The sequence below is a fragment of the Ornithodoros turicata genome, unplaced genomic scaffold, assembly GCF_037126465.1.
Source record: "Ornithodoros turicata isolate Travis unplaced genomic scaffold, ASM3712646v1 ctg00000961.1, whole genome shotgun sequence".
Taxonomy (NCBI): Eukaryota; Metazoa; Arthropoda; class Arachnida; order Ixodida; family Argasidae; genus Ornithodoros; species Ornithodoros turicata.
The window spans coordinates 253,241-266,992 of NW_026999429.1; the positions used below are offsets into that span (position 1 = coordinate 253,241).

Sequence of the window (13,752 nt, forward strand, 5' to 3'; positions counted from 1 at the left end):
GAGCATCCCCAATGCACATGCTTTGGAGTACCAAGTGCCTTTTCACCTTGCTCTATTGCTTGGGGATGAACCACTTTTACCCTCCATGATAACTTTCAACTTTTTTTTTAAAGATATCGGCAATTGAAATGTTTTAAAAGTGAATGACATTCCTTTTACTGTGGTTTACACATCAAATTCTGAGGTAATTTGGTTTTAATTGAACAGTTAGTTTTACCTTGCTACACACATCACTGTTTGGCACACTATAACCATAGTTGTTCGTGTGCCATAAGAACCGGAATCATCATCATCGTCATCTTGTGGTAGAGGAGCGTCAACTGTTGGAAGCAGGCGTACCACCCCTGGATCAGTGTGGAACCATCTGTAGAATGGGATAGTGTAGTACGATGAGGATTAAAGCGTAGGACGACTAACGTGGAGAGTCAATGACCCACAGCGTCATTTCAAACTCTTTTCAGAAGCAAATAATGAATGCCGCTAACAGTTAAGTAAATCAGGTTGTAAAATGTTACAATGTAGTTCCTGTCATTCTTAGACTTTCAGATGCCCCTATTACTGTGAACCCCGATTTGTGAATCCCACATTTTATGAGCGATTTTACGAGGAACGCGATTCATAAATCGAGGGTGGACTGTATGTACTTGTATTTTATGTGTGTGAAAAAAGAGAGAGCGATAGAGAAAAACTCTCCCGCTGCGGTCCGAAGAAGTGCAGTAGGAGGGAGGGATGGTTACTTAGTCACGGAAGACTTACACGACACGACCAATGGGAAAAAAATAAATAAAGACAGAATAAAAAAATCCTACATTGAATGTGCACTGCGTAACGTGCGACTTAATGATGGTGTACGGTAACTGCAATGCCATGGGATGGCCACAGCAATGAATACATGCTGCATGAGAGAAGTTTTGTCCAACGGATCTCGTGCAATGTGTTTATTTCACAGTAAAAGTGTACAAGAACCACTGGTATCGGTCACCCTTTGAAGAGCGCTATCCAGGTGCCGTCAGCACGTGTAGGGTGCAGACATGAACATCCCTACGCCGTAGCAGGTGGCCCTAAGGAACCGCTCCCTGCCAGAGGCCCCCAGCGACGATGGAGCGAAGCCTGTGAGAGAAAGAAAGTGGGTGAAAATTATTCAAAATACGTTGCGTATGCATGGATTCATCTTCTTGTCTAATTTTATTAGTCGTGTTCAACTTAGAAAAAGGAAGAGAAACCTAGTTCGTCACCTCTCAAAATATTAGTGCGCCGCAGATATTATGACCGGATGCAGAGACGTCACGCTCCTTCTTGCGCGAGATAATGTAATCCATCGTACTCACTCTGTTTCCGTATTGGTTGTTAACACTGGCCGCATGACACTGCGCTGCGGCAGAAAGTCTGCTTTGCCGGCTGATGGCGCATAGTGGCGCTACGGTATTCTTCCGGAGCGCTATGGCGTCTCCTTATCTCGAACGGCGTGCCTAGTTGACAAACTATTGTCATGTTCAGCTTAAAAAGGAAGAGAAAGCTAGTCGGTCAGCTCTGAAAACATTACAGCGCCGCAGATAGGATGGTTGGAATCAGAGAAGCCATGCTCTCTCCTTCCGGCACATAATGTAATCCATTATACTCACGCTGCTTCCGTATTGGCTGCTAATACTGGTCGCATAACACTACACTGCAGCAAAAAGTGCGTTCCCCTATTGATGGCGCGTTGCGGCAATGCAGTATTATTCCTGGCGCGCTATGGTGTCTCCTTATCTCCAACGGCGCATGTAGATGACGGACTACATTTCTTTTCCTTCCTACGTTGAACACAAGTATACTTTTTTTTCCTTCTTAAGTTGAACAGGACTATAGTCTTTCTTATACTGAATCATAATGCGACCACTGAAGCAATGAAGGTTCACAGGGTTGACAGCGGGTCACGTGCCAGGGTGTGAACTGCTGACATCTCAGCGAGTGCTGGTCGCGTGGATCTTCCACAGTGACTCCTTGACACAAGGGCCGGGAACCCTGTCCCACAGAACCCTAACCCACAATGCAGAGCAGCGACATTCATCCAAACCCGTGGGGACCGGACTTGGCCGAAGAAACGTTACCACAAGACAGCCACAATCCGTTGGTTATGGGAGGCGTTACCTTGCGCTGCTTGCTTCCTTCTGCTAAACTTTACTTTCCTACTATTTCCTACTATTTTCCCTAAGGCCATCGCTTAAATTCAGCATGCTATGTGTGCATCTCACATACATCTGTTAAAGATGTATGCAATGATTATTTTCCGCTACATTACTTGCATGTGTTCTGTGGCTGGTACGTCACTTTTGTATTACAGAAAGTCAACAGAGGAAGCAAAATGGAGGAGCGTATCGGGGTTCCATACGCCCGGTTCTCGTTGGTTCGTACAGCAAAATGAAGGCGGCGGTTAACTTCGGATCGCTGCTGCCCTCAGAAATGCATGCCATATATTTCCGACAATTAATTTATTTCGCTAGCAGATCACCCATCCATACTGCTTCAGATCTCTGCTTCAACGCGTCGTAGGCTGTAAACGGGTTCATCCGTGCCGCCGGCAAGTAAAGTGTTGGCACTGTCGAGGACGATTTCGCTGATAATATATCATTAACAACGTGTAGTGGGTGACAGCGATAACAACACTAGTTCTACATGCACCAAGAATGGCCGCAACACTATGCACAGGGCTTCCCTCGCCTCCTTCGCCGACCACCGTTTCCACCATCCATACCTCCATCGGCGCGTTCCGCAATTGACACATGACTTGGCAGGGTTGCTCGCTAACGGAGCAGCTTCGCTGTAGTCTAGCCGACGGAAGCTCGTCGACTAACACTGTCCATGACAAACGGATGACTACGTCACACGCGGGGATAGGGAGATCGCATTGGCGGTGAGCCACAGTCCGTTCTCTAGAGTATTACCCACTGCAAGGGTCGGAGGTTTACCGAGACTTTGGTTTCTTTAAATACTCCTAAATTTCGTGAAGCACCAAATGCGCGTCTTCTTCAACAATTTATTTATCGTGCGCATCAATATACCGCTGCCACCGCTGCGCTCAAGACATCGCGGCCGATGTGGCGAAGAGGCACACCCCCCAGGGTTGGCATTGTTGATACGTACTTATACGTACGTTACGATACGATACGTGTTATAGGTTATTTGAAAAATTTGAGGAAGTGCTAGGTCTTTTCTGGCCGCATCGATATTTTCACTGCCGAGTCTCTGAGCTCCGGTGGTTGACAGGACCACATTAATATATCTACTATTTATTTTCTTATCTTCCTCAAACGTATCACCAACTGTGCCGGTATCTACCCAGGAAGGCAATGTCGTGAAGATCGCGGATGAGGAATCGGATATCATATCAACATCTCCCGTTTTTAACCACTGTGATTCCGCTCTCTGGCTTGCGCCAAGAAACATCTATCCCCTCCCCCCAAAGTGAAGACATCGCCTCTGGCGCTCGTGGACGTGCCAATTCAGTCATACTTTTAATATCTAGCCTTTTGTGATGGAAAGCCTCAGCACTCATTTCAATTTTGTGAGCCCAGTCACTTTCATACTGTTTGATGTGTCTCTAGGGCCTTACCTTGGGCAGCAGCCCTGATTGAACGCTGCAAGGCTCGATGATGCAACGCTTCCACCTCGGGAACGGCGCCTGCGCAGAGGGTCGTTAGAAAGTGCAGCTCATCGAGCACGAAGCCTGACACGAATACTCACCCCAAGCGACCAGAACGAACAGAATAATGATGGCCGTCTTCATGATGATTGTCTTCAGAGCCTGCCGTGAGAGGAGGAAAGTGATAATTGTTACAACCTTTCCCATTCTCTCTGTTTCCGATTATCTAAGTTTCTGGGTCAGCAATCAACACTTTCTTGTGGACGGTATTGTTTCTTTGAGCTTTTTTTTGGTTTCCCAAAGATTGGAATCCGCGAATCAATTGTGACTATGAGCGTGTGGACACTGTGGTTGTGGACACATGGAGAGACGACAACAGGAAGGAGTGGAGGACACGTATCCTGGGCCTAGTTCTTGGAGAATCCTTGAGGTTGAGGACGTAATAGGGACAGAGGCAGTAGACAGGGAGAAGGAAGGACTAGGACACTTCCTGACCTCAAGGAACTCGTACCGCTCTCGTCGATACGCCAGCCTGTTTGCATTTTGATGTTCGGCTCGTCACTTTCTTGAATGTAACGAGCTTCTTTGGATGGTTTTGTAGTTCAGCAAGCTGTTCCTTGTGAATACGTCATTATTATAAGTACAGTTCTCTAAGTGCGTACGATCGGTCCACGTTTGAACCCGTACTCCCCATTCCCAAATATTAGGCCCGGATAATAGCGGGACATCCAGATAAACCAAACTCAACAGGAGATGAGCCATCCGTTCTCAACAACAATTCCCTATTCAAAAATCCTACAAACTTTCTTACAGGACTACAACTTTCTTGTAGGAATTCTAACAAGGGATGTGTATTCCTACAGACGTTCTTACAAAGAACATATCTTCTCACACAAAATCATCCAAGTGAACTTCTGATGGTGCATCTTAAGAGAAGCTTCAAGCATGTTTTTTTGAGAAAAAAGATGTACAGCTCCGTAAGATATCTCACGACTTCTAAGAGAACTTCACAATTACTCTCAAGGTCTGCAAGAGAAACTCGATCTGATAGAATTTCTCACAGCAACCCCCTCACCTGTGTGTCATGCGACAGACTGGCGTCGTGTTTCTCTCTCTAATGGTACTCACTACTGTGGTTCTCGAGAAGGGAGAGGGGGAAGGAGCACTGTGCCGCCTCATGCGTCGAAGATGAGATTTAACTTGCGGAAACAAAACAAAAACAAATGTATCGGGTGGCTCTATCGGAACTGGCCTTATCTTGGGTTGCATTTTCTGTCTCCTTTTAATCTTTTTCCAGGACGCGAGAGGCGATAGTGTGCTCTTTCTCCCTCTCACATTGAGGGTGAAAGAAAGACGCGTCTTCTAAGAAGCGCAATGAACAAAATAAAGAAAAAAATGGCGTTCCTTCACGAATTTTTTGCGGGCGATCTATCGAGCGGATTTTTGTTCTGAAAACGGCTACGATATCAGGTGACCGAAATGAACAGATGTTCTCATTGGGACAACTTTGTAGCTTTTATAATTAAAAAGTTAATTAATGAAAGTTAATTAAGACATTGCCTTTGGACTTTGCTAATGCCCTGCTAGGGAGTGCCCTTTAGCATATGCTATATTGCAATTGATTTCATCTTGTTAAAAGTGTTATATATATTTTTAAAAAATATGTTCACACTTAGCGTGGACACCCTGTATGTAGAAACGCAATGTCACAACCGACATTAGGACGTTCTTGCTTTCTTTTCTTTCAGATGCTGATCAACGATATCTTAATGAGAAGCCCTCACTTCTACCGAAGGCTACAACGCTGAGTTCTTTTTTTCTCCACACGCGAGCTTTTTAACGATATCAATAAAGAGTGAACAGATGACATATATTGGCACTTGCTGTAGAACGTCATTTCTTTACTGTCACCTGCAAATCTTATAGGAACATTTGGACTGCGTCCTGTGAGAAATAAGCTATAAGAATGTCATCGAGATACCCTTAAGGGCAGCTTTATGACATATCGTAGATATTCTGTGAGATGTTTCTTGTGAGAATTCCTGTAGGATTTTTCAATACAAGTAGTTAACCACGTCTATTTGAGAGAACATAGAAAACTAGTCCATCATGACCTCCATAATTAATACTGCGGACCAGTTGAGATACTGCAGTGTTTCCCAAAGTGTGGGAACTTGAAATAAAAATATAAAAGGTGACAACAAACTACCGTAATTTGACGCGTATTAGCCGCGGCTGATGCGCGCTATTTTGTTCTCACGGGCGCTCCGGTGCGGCCTATCCGCCGGTTATCCACCGGTGCGGCCTATGTGATGACTATTCTTCCCTGGTATTTTCCCCATACACTGGTTTTAACCAAAGGGCCCACAGCATCTTTGGAACTGCACCGCCCTGCCGATGCACGAATAGTGCGTAACACGGTCGCGTACACATTCGACTAGATTGATTTTCCTGGTGTCTTCCCGGAAGCAGCTTTAACGAAAGTGGTGACAGTGATTCATGTCTTCTGAAAGAGCACTGACCCATCTATCCATGAAAAGGACATGTCAATGGCGCAAACCCCTCTTGCTGGAACACTAGAACTGACCTCCTCTGGTGTACTGCATGCCGACCCCGGAATATGAACAACGCGGTTTACGGCCGTCTCTACGGTCTCCTTTGTCGCACAAATCAGTGGCGTCGTATCGTCCGCGACTTATTTGCGAGTGCGACTTATCTGCCTAGAAATTTTTGAAAACGTTCTGAAAAGCGGGCCCTGCGGCTTAGCGTTATCTGCGGTGCGGCTTATACCCGTGAAATTACGGTATATGTTCTTAGCCACACGATGCCCTCCAACTGTTCTGGTTCCCAAGAAATCTCGTGGCACCGGACTCCGAGGAACAGAAAACAAGCTCAGTTCAGTGAGCAGACTCCTGTGCGAACATTTGTTGCCCGGCTTGTTCACACTGACCGTGTCCAGCGTGGAGTCAAATTTCAGCACCAATTTCGCGTATTACTATTCATGCAATCAAATTGAATAGCTTGTAGCATCGCGAAAAGCATCGGGGGGCAAAATGAGTCGCAAGATAGCAGAGTGCTGGACGCCGTGGCTGTAGAGAGTCAGGTCCTGTAAATACCTATATGTGAAGTTGAATCGAAACACATTACTCTTCTGTTCAAATAATGCGCATAACGCTCTCAGTCGTACATATTCGAGAGTCAACACGCGGGGTACATCACGTGGACGATATCTAATTGTTTGTTGCGTACCCCCAGCTCCGTTGATGATAATCATCATAACCATGAAGCATGTTTCATAAAGGCCTCAAAAAACTGGACTGCCAATGTAGATGGGTAGAAATCCAGCGAACCGGTAGAATGTAGGAAGGGAGTTGCCTCAGGACAGAAGACGCCGATATTTCGAACAGAGACTGTTCTTCTTCTGGGCAGCGTCCTCATCATTGGCATGGTATTTAAAGGGTTAGGTGTGACGTGTTTAAAGGTTCATGCGAATTGTGGGTCAACAGCCCGGAGGGAAGAAAGGTTCCGTACGGGCTTTTACGGCGGAATGGCTGCTTTGTTAGACTGTGGAGGGGATTATGTGAACGTAGTGCTGCCAATGTGCTGTACACGGGTAAGGTATGAAAGGGGGGGAAATCTAAAAATGGGGGAGGGGGCTGAAATTTCGTTAAAAAATTTCCTTCCCTCTGCATGTACCCTAACTTATTCACCGGGGTAAATGAGGGCTATTCTTGGGTAGATTCCTCTTGCGTTCCAGGAGATTCATGTGCTCATTCCGGAACCGCCGCCCAGATAAACTAAAGCAAATTGCACGGAGCGAAATCGTTGTCTGAAGTGAAATTGTTTTTCCCGCGATAGCGCGGGATCCCTATCAGTAAACCCCGGTATTCAGCTGGTCAATTTGTCGCTCAAACGGTTCAAAGGACTAGGGACTTAGAAATATATATTTTTTTTTTACATTTTCAATAAAACATTGCACGACTGTCAAAGAAGCATGTTGACTTGGTAAGAGGCTTAATTTTGTGCTGCCTTAGTAAACAAAATGACGACGTCAGTATGGTTGTCGTTTTAGTGTTTGAGTCTCTTCATACACGCTCTTAGAAACAAAAAGTGGATCAGTTACACCTGTTAGAAGGATTAGAAGAAGGAAATAGTTGTCGCATATGTTGTGCCAAAAAGGTTACAAAGTTTAACCTGCTACCTCACTCTCAAAACAGAACGTCACCGCACAGCACCTTGTCCGGCAACCATCGTCACGAATGATAGGGACACCGGTTGTGATGCGGCGAGCAATGGGATGTACGCCTTTTTGTAGAAATTTCTATATGTAATAATTGCTTTCACCGCCTTTTTGCATCCTTTATCAGAAGCTATGTTGCCCTAGGTGGTAACCATGGAAGTTACCACCTTTTCACACCCTTTTTCCTGAGGGCGCCGCTGCACGCAAAGAGCACCCTGTCCGCAACCTGCTGCAGCAAGGATTGTTTCCGACACAGCTTGAACCGGGAGGGATGGAGTGCGAAGGAGAAGAACACAGGAGACGGACATATGGCACTTCCCGCTAACACACTTTTCGGAGTAAAATTTAACCTTCGAGTAAGCCCTGACACGCGGGCTAGCTACGACTGCTTTGCGGTGGGAGTCCCGCACTGTGGCGAAGGTCACCTTGCCGAAAGAAGTTCGCTGCTGGCGATCTTCCTTTCGCTCAATGGCGCCCTCTGAAATGTGGCTCGAGACTATAACACTAATGGGCCTTTCCAATTATTAAATTAGCTTCGAAATGGCTTTTTAGCTTCATCAGGTAAATAGCTAAAGGAGAATAGCAATCTTCGCTTGCGCAAAGGCAGCAAGCGAAAAGGAGTACCTCCTTTGTCGCCTGTCGTGCTAAAGAAACGCCGTTCGGAAGGGTGTCCTTTTCTGGAAAGGCCTTTAGGTTGCCTCGCACAGGTTATCAGTTGACGATGTCCGTCAGTAATTCATATTAATTTGTGGATTGAGCGAATCCGAACGGATGCATCAGTCCCCCGTTTGCTTGATAAGGATCGCTTGCACGACTTCCCTGCATACCTTCTCTGTAGTTCTAAATTTTATCGTGGGTCTCATCTGGGCAGAACGGGTGAGCGGCCGCACTTTCTCTGGTGATCCTGCATTGCAGTAGACAGGTTACCCCGTTCACCTTCTAGTGTTTTTTTAGGGATAGCGTTAGGCACCGGGTAAGGGTTGTCTGCGGAACACGCGTATCTGCGTATATACTCCCGACCCTCCGAACCCCCCGAGAATCGACAAAACTTGGCAGTCTATAAGACGCAGCACTTTTCTGCCAGTGGCTCCTGGTTTATCCCTCTTCACCTCTGCTTCGGTTCAATATGTTATTTGGGTCAACGGGCACCCGTACCGGGACCCCGTCTCCTCTAATATGTGGGATAGCTGGTGCTCGTAGGGAATAGCCGCACCCCAGTGACCGCTCCATCAAGTCCTCTTCTCCGACGGGTGGCTCCCAACCTCTCACGTAGCAAACTACTCGCAATGGCGACTATGATGTCCTCCGTGTAGCCGACATTCCTGAGTCTGCCAATCTATTGCCTTAAGTTGGTCCCGGTCTGGTGCTGGTAGGGTGTTTTTTACAGCTGCGGTAATGCAGGTTTTGGCAATGACACGTGTTATTATTTTGAAATCGTTGGAAGAAAAACGGAGCAATGGCTTATCAGTTATTTGCTTGCATACCTCCACCGAAGGTGATCTTCTTTGTTCGTTAGGATACGCGTTATGTACTGTACTGTACGCATCGTACTGTATTATATTGTATTCTACTGTATCGTATTACTGTACAACTGCACACACACAGTATAGAGTAGAGTACCGCGCAGTAGAGAACTGTACTGGGTTGAGTAGTGTTGAGTATTGTTGAGTACGTAGGGTAATGTACAACCCAGTACAGTGCTGTACAGTTCTGTATAACACAACAGAACTGTTACAGTACTACACTGTACTACAGTACAGTGAGGATTATATTAGGAGGGTGTCTCTTTTTTTCAATACAGATTTTTCATTAAAAAAAACTGTAAGGGCTCTAGACATCCTGTTTTCGCTTCTACCATCTCTGGGTCGGCGGACGTTCTTGGAAATCTGTTGCTCAAGCGTCGAATGACTAATTACCTAGAAATCGTTCATTTACTTTCTAGTTATAAAAGCTACAAGGTCGCCTCAAGGGGAACACCTGGTCCCTTATGTCACCTGATGCCGTTACCGTTTTCAGAACAAAAATCCGTTCGGTAGATCGCCCGCAGAGAATTCGTGAAAGAATTTTGTTCATTGCCCATGTCCCAAGACGCGTCTTCCTTTCATCTCCAATGTAAGAGGCTGAAGGAGCCACGTCACGCGTCTTAGATGAGCTCGGACTTGCGGAAACAAAACAGAAAAGAAATGTATTGGGTGACGCTATCCGAATTGTCTTTATCTTGGGTTGCATTTTCTGTTTTCTTTTAATCTTCTTCCAGGACGCAGGAGGCGATATTGCGCTCTTTCTCACCTTAGGGGCGAAGGAAACACCTTCTCCGAAGATGCGTAACGAACAAAATAATGAAAAAGTGCTGTTTCTTCACGGATTTCTTTTTCTTTTTTTAGGCCACCGATCGAAGGGATTTTTGTTCTACGAAAGGCAACGGTATCACGCGACCGATGGTTCCAGATGTTATCATTCGGACGACCTTGTAGCCTTTATAATTACAAGGTTAATTAACGGTTTTTCGGTAATTAGTCATTCGCTGGTTGAGCAACAGATGGCCAAGAATGTCCGCCAGCCCAGAGATGATAGATGTGAATACAGGATATCTATAGCCCTTATAGTTTTTCTGAAAAATTTGTATCGAAAAATAAGACACCCTGTATAGCACAGCAGTGTACGTACTTACGCACTCTGCCGTGGAACGTGTGCAAACCGCATTCCATAAAACGTCGCGTGTTTCGGAGAACGCACTGTCCGTACGCACTACATTGTACTGCGGAACGTTCATTGCGCGCACTGTATACTCTATGGATGTTCTGTACTGTGGAACGTACCTAGAACCAGGGTTGGGAAGTTAGTTGGCAAACTAGGTAAAGTATTGGCTGAAACGTAGTTACAAACTAGCTCTGGGAATGTAATTGTAACTAATAGCTTAAGCATATTTTTCTGTAGGTCACTACAGTAGTTAGGTCACTGCGGCCAACAACTACTTCCTATTTTCCCCTTTTCTTTCAGCGGTGTCGTGCGGCGTAGTGTTCGGGCAACAGGCATTTTCCTAGACTTGGGCAGTTTTGACTCTCGCTCACTCAAGTTATTTTCCCCATTTTTCGGAAGCTCTCATGCAGTGCTAACAACCCCGACTATTTTTTTTTTTTTTTGATTATCCACGCAGGTCACGATCATCCACGTCTAGCAAGCGCGAAGGATTCATCGTAACAAGTACGGCTATAAATAAATATTGTACTATGGAAATTGTGCTTTTTGAACGTGAAACTGAAATGAACTGTACTGCAGTGACACTGGCTCAACAACGATGCAAAAGGGGAAAGACGAGAGAATCACTAATATAATATATAGGAACAAATATAGGAACTAATAGGAACTAATATAGGAACAAAATCGAAAAACGTTCTCGGCCGTCACAAAATTTACCGAAAGATCCGCGTGCTTACAAGCGGACGCGCAATCAGAGAAAGCACATGTATAGCCATATAGGAGGTTGATGAAATAGGTTGATCTTTCGGCTGTACACTAGTATAGCGTTAAAAACGGTGAATCTTACGAAAAGTGTGCTGCTTTCGGGTAAGAAGGGAGTTGAAGAAACTGGATTTCCAAGAACTCACGTTAAGAGTTTCCTATTGTGCTGCACAGTTGCCTTTCGTTTTCTAAAAGCAGCTTGGGTCAGGACTAGTGAAAACATGAACATAAACTTACCAGATGATAGCAGACGTCAGTGCTGAAGAATTAATATCGAACAGCGTTTCGTGGCGTTTATAAGGGCGCCCGTCGTGATTTCCGTCCGTCACGTGCACGACACGCGCGTCGTCCCAATTGGCTGCTCACTTCAAATCCGAAGAGACGGCATTGCCAGATTGTAATGAGGGTCACGACGAAGGAGGAGAATTGGATGTGAAGGAGATTATTTCTCACGTTTCGGAAACCACTCTGAAGCGACATGGAGAGGAGGAACCCCTGCGATGACTGAAGGGGTTGCTGAAAAGAGAGAGAGAAAGAAAGAGGTTGGCAACAGGCGACACACTCTTTTGTACATCTGAATGTATGGTTATCCACTATCGATAGAAGATGGTTGCTTGAAGGAAAAGGATAACACGTATAACAAGTCGTCGTGGTCAGTGCGAATACGATTACGATAACCGCCGCATTAAAAAAAAAAACGAAAAGAGAAAACGCTAGAAAAATTTATCAGCCCGGTGGGCTTGCTGAACAATTGCGCTAGCATTAGCAAATTCCGGATGCAACTAACACGAATGGAATACTGCTTCAGTGGAATACACTATACATACGCACCAAGTCACGAACGGAAGAGACGTCCCTTCCAACCCACACCATGCACGCCCACGCACACATTTATACAAAGGTGTCATTCGAATGGTCTCGTATGACCTCTCTCTCTTTGAAGTTGTTCAAATAATTTGCACAGTGGTTACACTAAAACACCAGCATAAAGCCAAACAACGGCCATCAAGATTCTTAAAGCGACTATGTCATCCGAAAATGCGTGTATGAGAACGAGAGGACAGAGAGTGGCATGGTTGTGGTCACAACTGGACGAAGAAAAAGCTCGGAGGGAAAGCGTGCAGAGGGTGCGACGTAAGGGGCACGGACAGAAGTGCACGGGATTGAGTTCTGCGAGGAAAAAGACTTTGGCCTGTCAGTCTGCACCGGCTTCGATTTCTACCGCCCGGCTCTTGGTTCTGATTCATATCTGGTTCCGGGTTCTTGGTTCCGGCTGCTGTTCTGGACACCAGCTCCTGCCTCTGGCTCGGAGTATTGATTGGATGCTGGCGTTGCGTTGTCTGCGCCGAGAGTTACTTCTGCTGGGTCTGCGTGCGACGTGCTCCAAGTACAAGCGACAGGCCCATTGTCTCGACCTATGCTCACCGTAAAGTTTCTGCTTAAAAACAGTTTGACTCTGTCTCATGCTAGCTTCTATCCGAACTACCATTAGGGCTCTGGCGTCCGCGTCCAGTGTAGGCACTGCGAACTGACCCGTTGTCACGTTGGTTGACTCATAGCCTGCCGCATCCTTGAGAGGTAGCAAGCGAGCTGGTGGTATAGATCCATAAAATGTGTTCTTTTATTTTTTATTTTCCCCCGGTCTAGGGTTTTTATGTTATACAGACAGCAATGTTCGGCACCGCTTCACAGTCTCGGCCAAGTTTCTCTTCAGAAAAGAGCCTACATATTAAATAGACGAGTTCCAAAGTGTCGCACTCCCTCCGCAGCCAAGGAAGCCCCAGCGACAGTAACATCGCGATGACGTACTTCAAGCACACCAGTGGGAACGCACCGCAAGCGATTGGCTTCGAGATCGTCTTCTTCACGTTCGCACCCCAATGTACTAAGTGAAAAGTTCCCCGTAAATTCGCCGACTTTCGAATACCAAGGTGATTCCACACGGTGGAACACAGTGCTATATTCCTCTGGCCCTATGATACGTCCGACGCTAACTCAGAAGTGACATTCTCCAAGCCGATCGCAGACTCTCCGCGATCTGCAAACGCCGTCTGATCCGCCGGATAGCCTGATCCATTTGCGATAGTTACCAAAGACCCTCCGGCCGCTTCCTGATTGGACTTGTCCTCACCAAAGGGGCTACCTGATTGAGCGTGTCCGGGTGACGTTTTCCCCACTTTCCGGAGAGGTAAATTCGGCATGCTTTCAAAGTCCTCTGCTCTTGCAATGCGTTACAGCAAATTGCGTAGAAACTGCTCTACTAATTCGCGGCAGATTTCCGGCGTTATTGTCGTTGATGAACGAGGAGTAAAAGCGCATTTTACAGCTTCGGATTTGACCGAGACGGACGCGACATTCCGTTTAAAGAACTTCAAAAGTGCAGAATACCAAGTGGCTCTGTCGCAAGCCATGTATATTACGATGATTC

General features: G+C 46.1%; 1 long non-coding RNA gene across 1 annotated transcript; it reads right to left on the bottom strand.

Moving 5' to 3' along the window:
- Nucleotides 1–923: 923 nt before the first annotated feature.
- Nucleotides 924–11,836, bottom strand: LOC135375983 (uncharacterized). Its single transcript, XR_010417465.1, has 4 exons — nt 11,562–11,836; nt 3,724–3,784; nt 3,593–3,661; nt 924–1,110 (listed from the first exon to the last, which is right to left on the bottom strand). It is a non-coding gene; the product is annotated as an uncharacterized LOC135375983 (long non-coding RNA).
- Nucleotides 11,837–13,752: the final 1,916 nt, after the last annotated feature.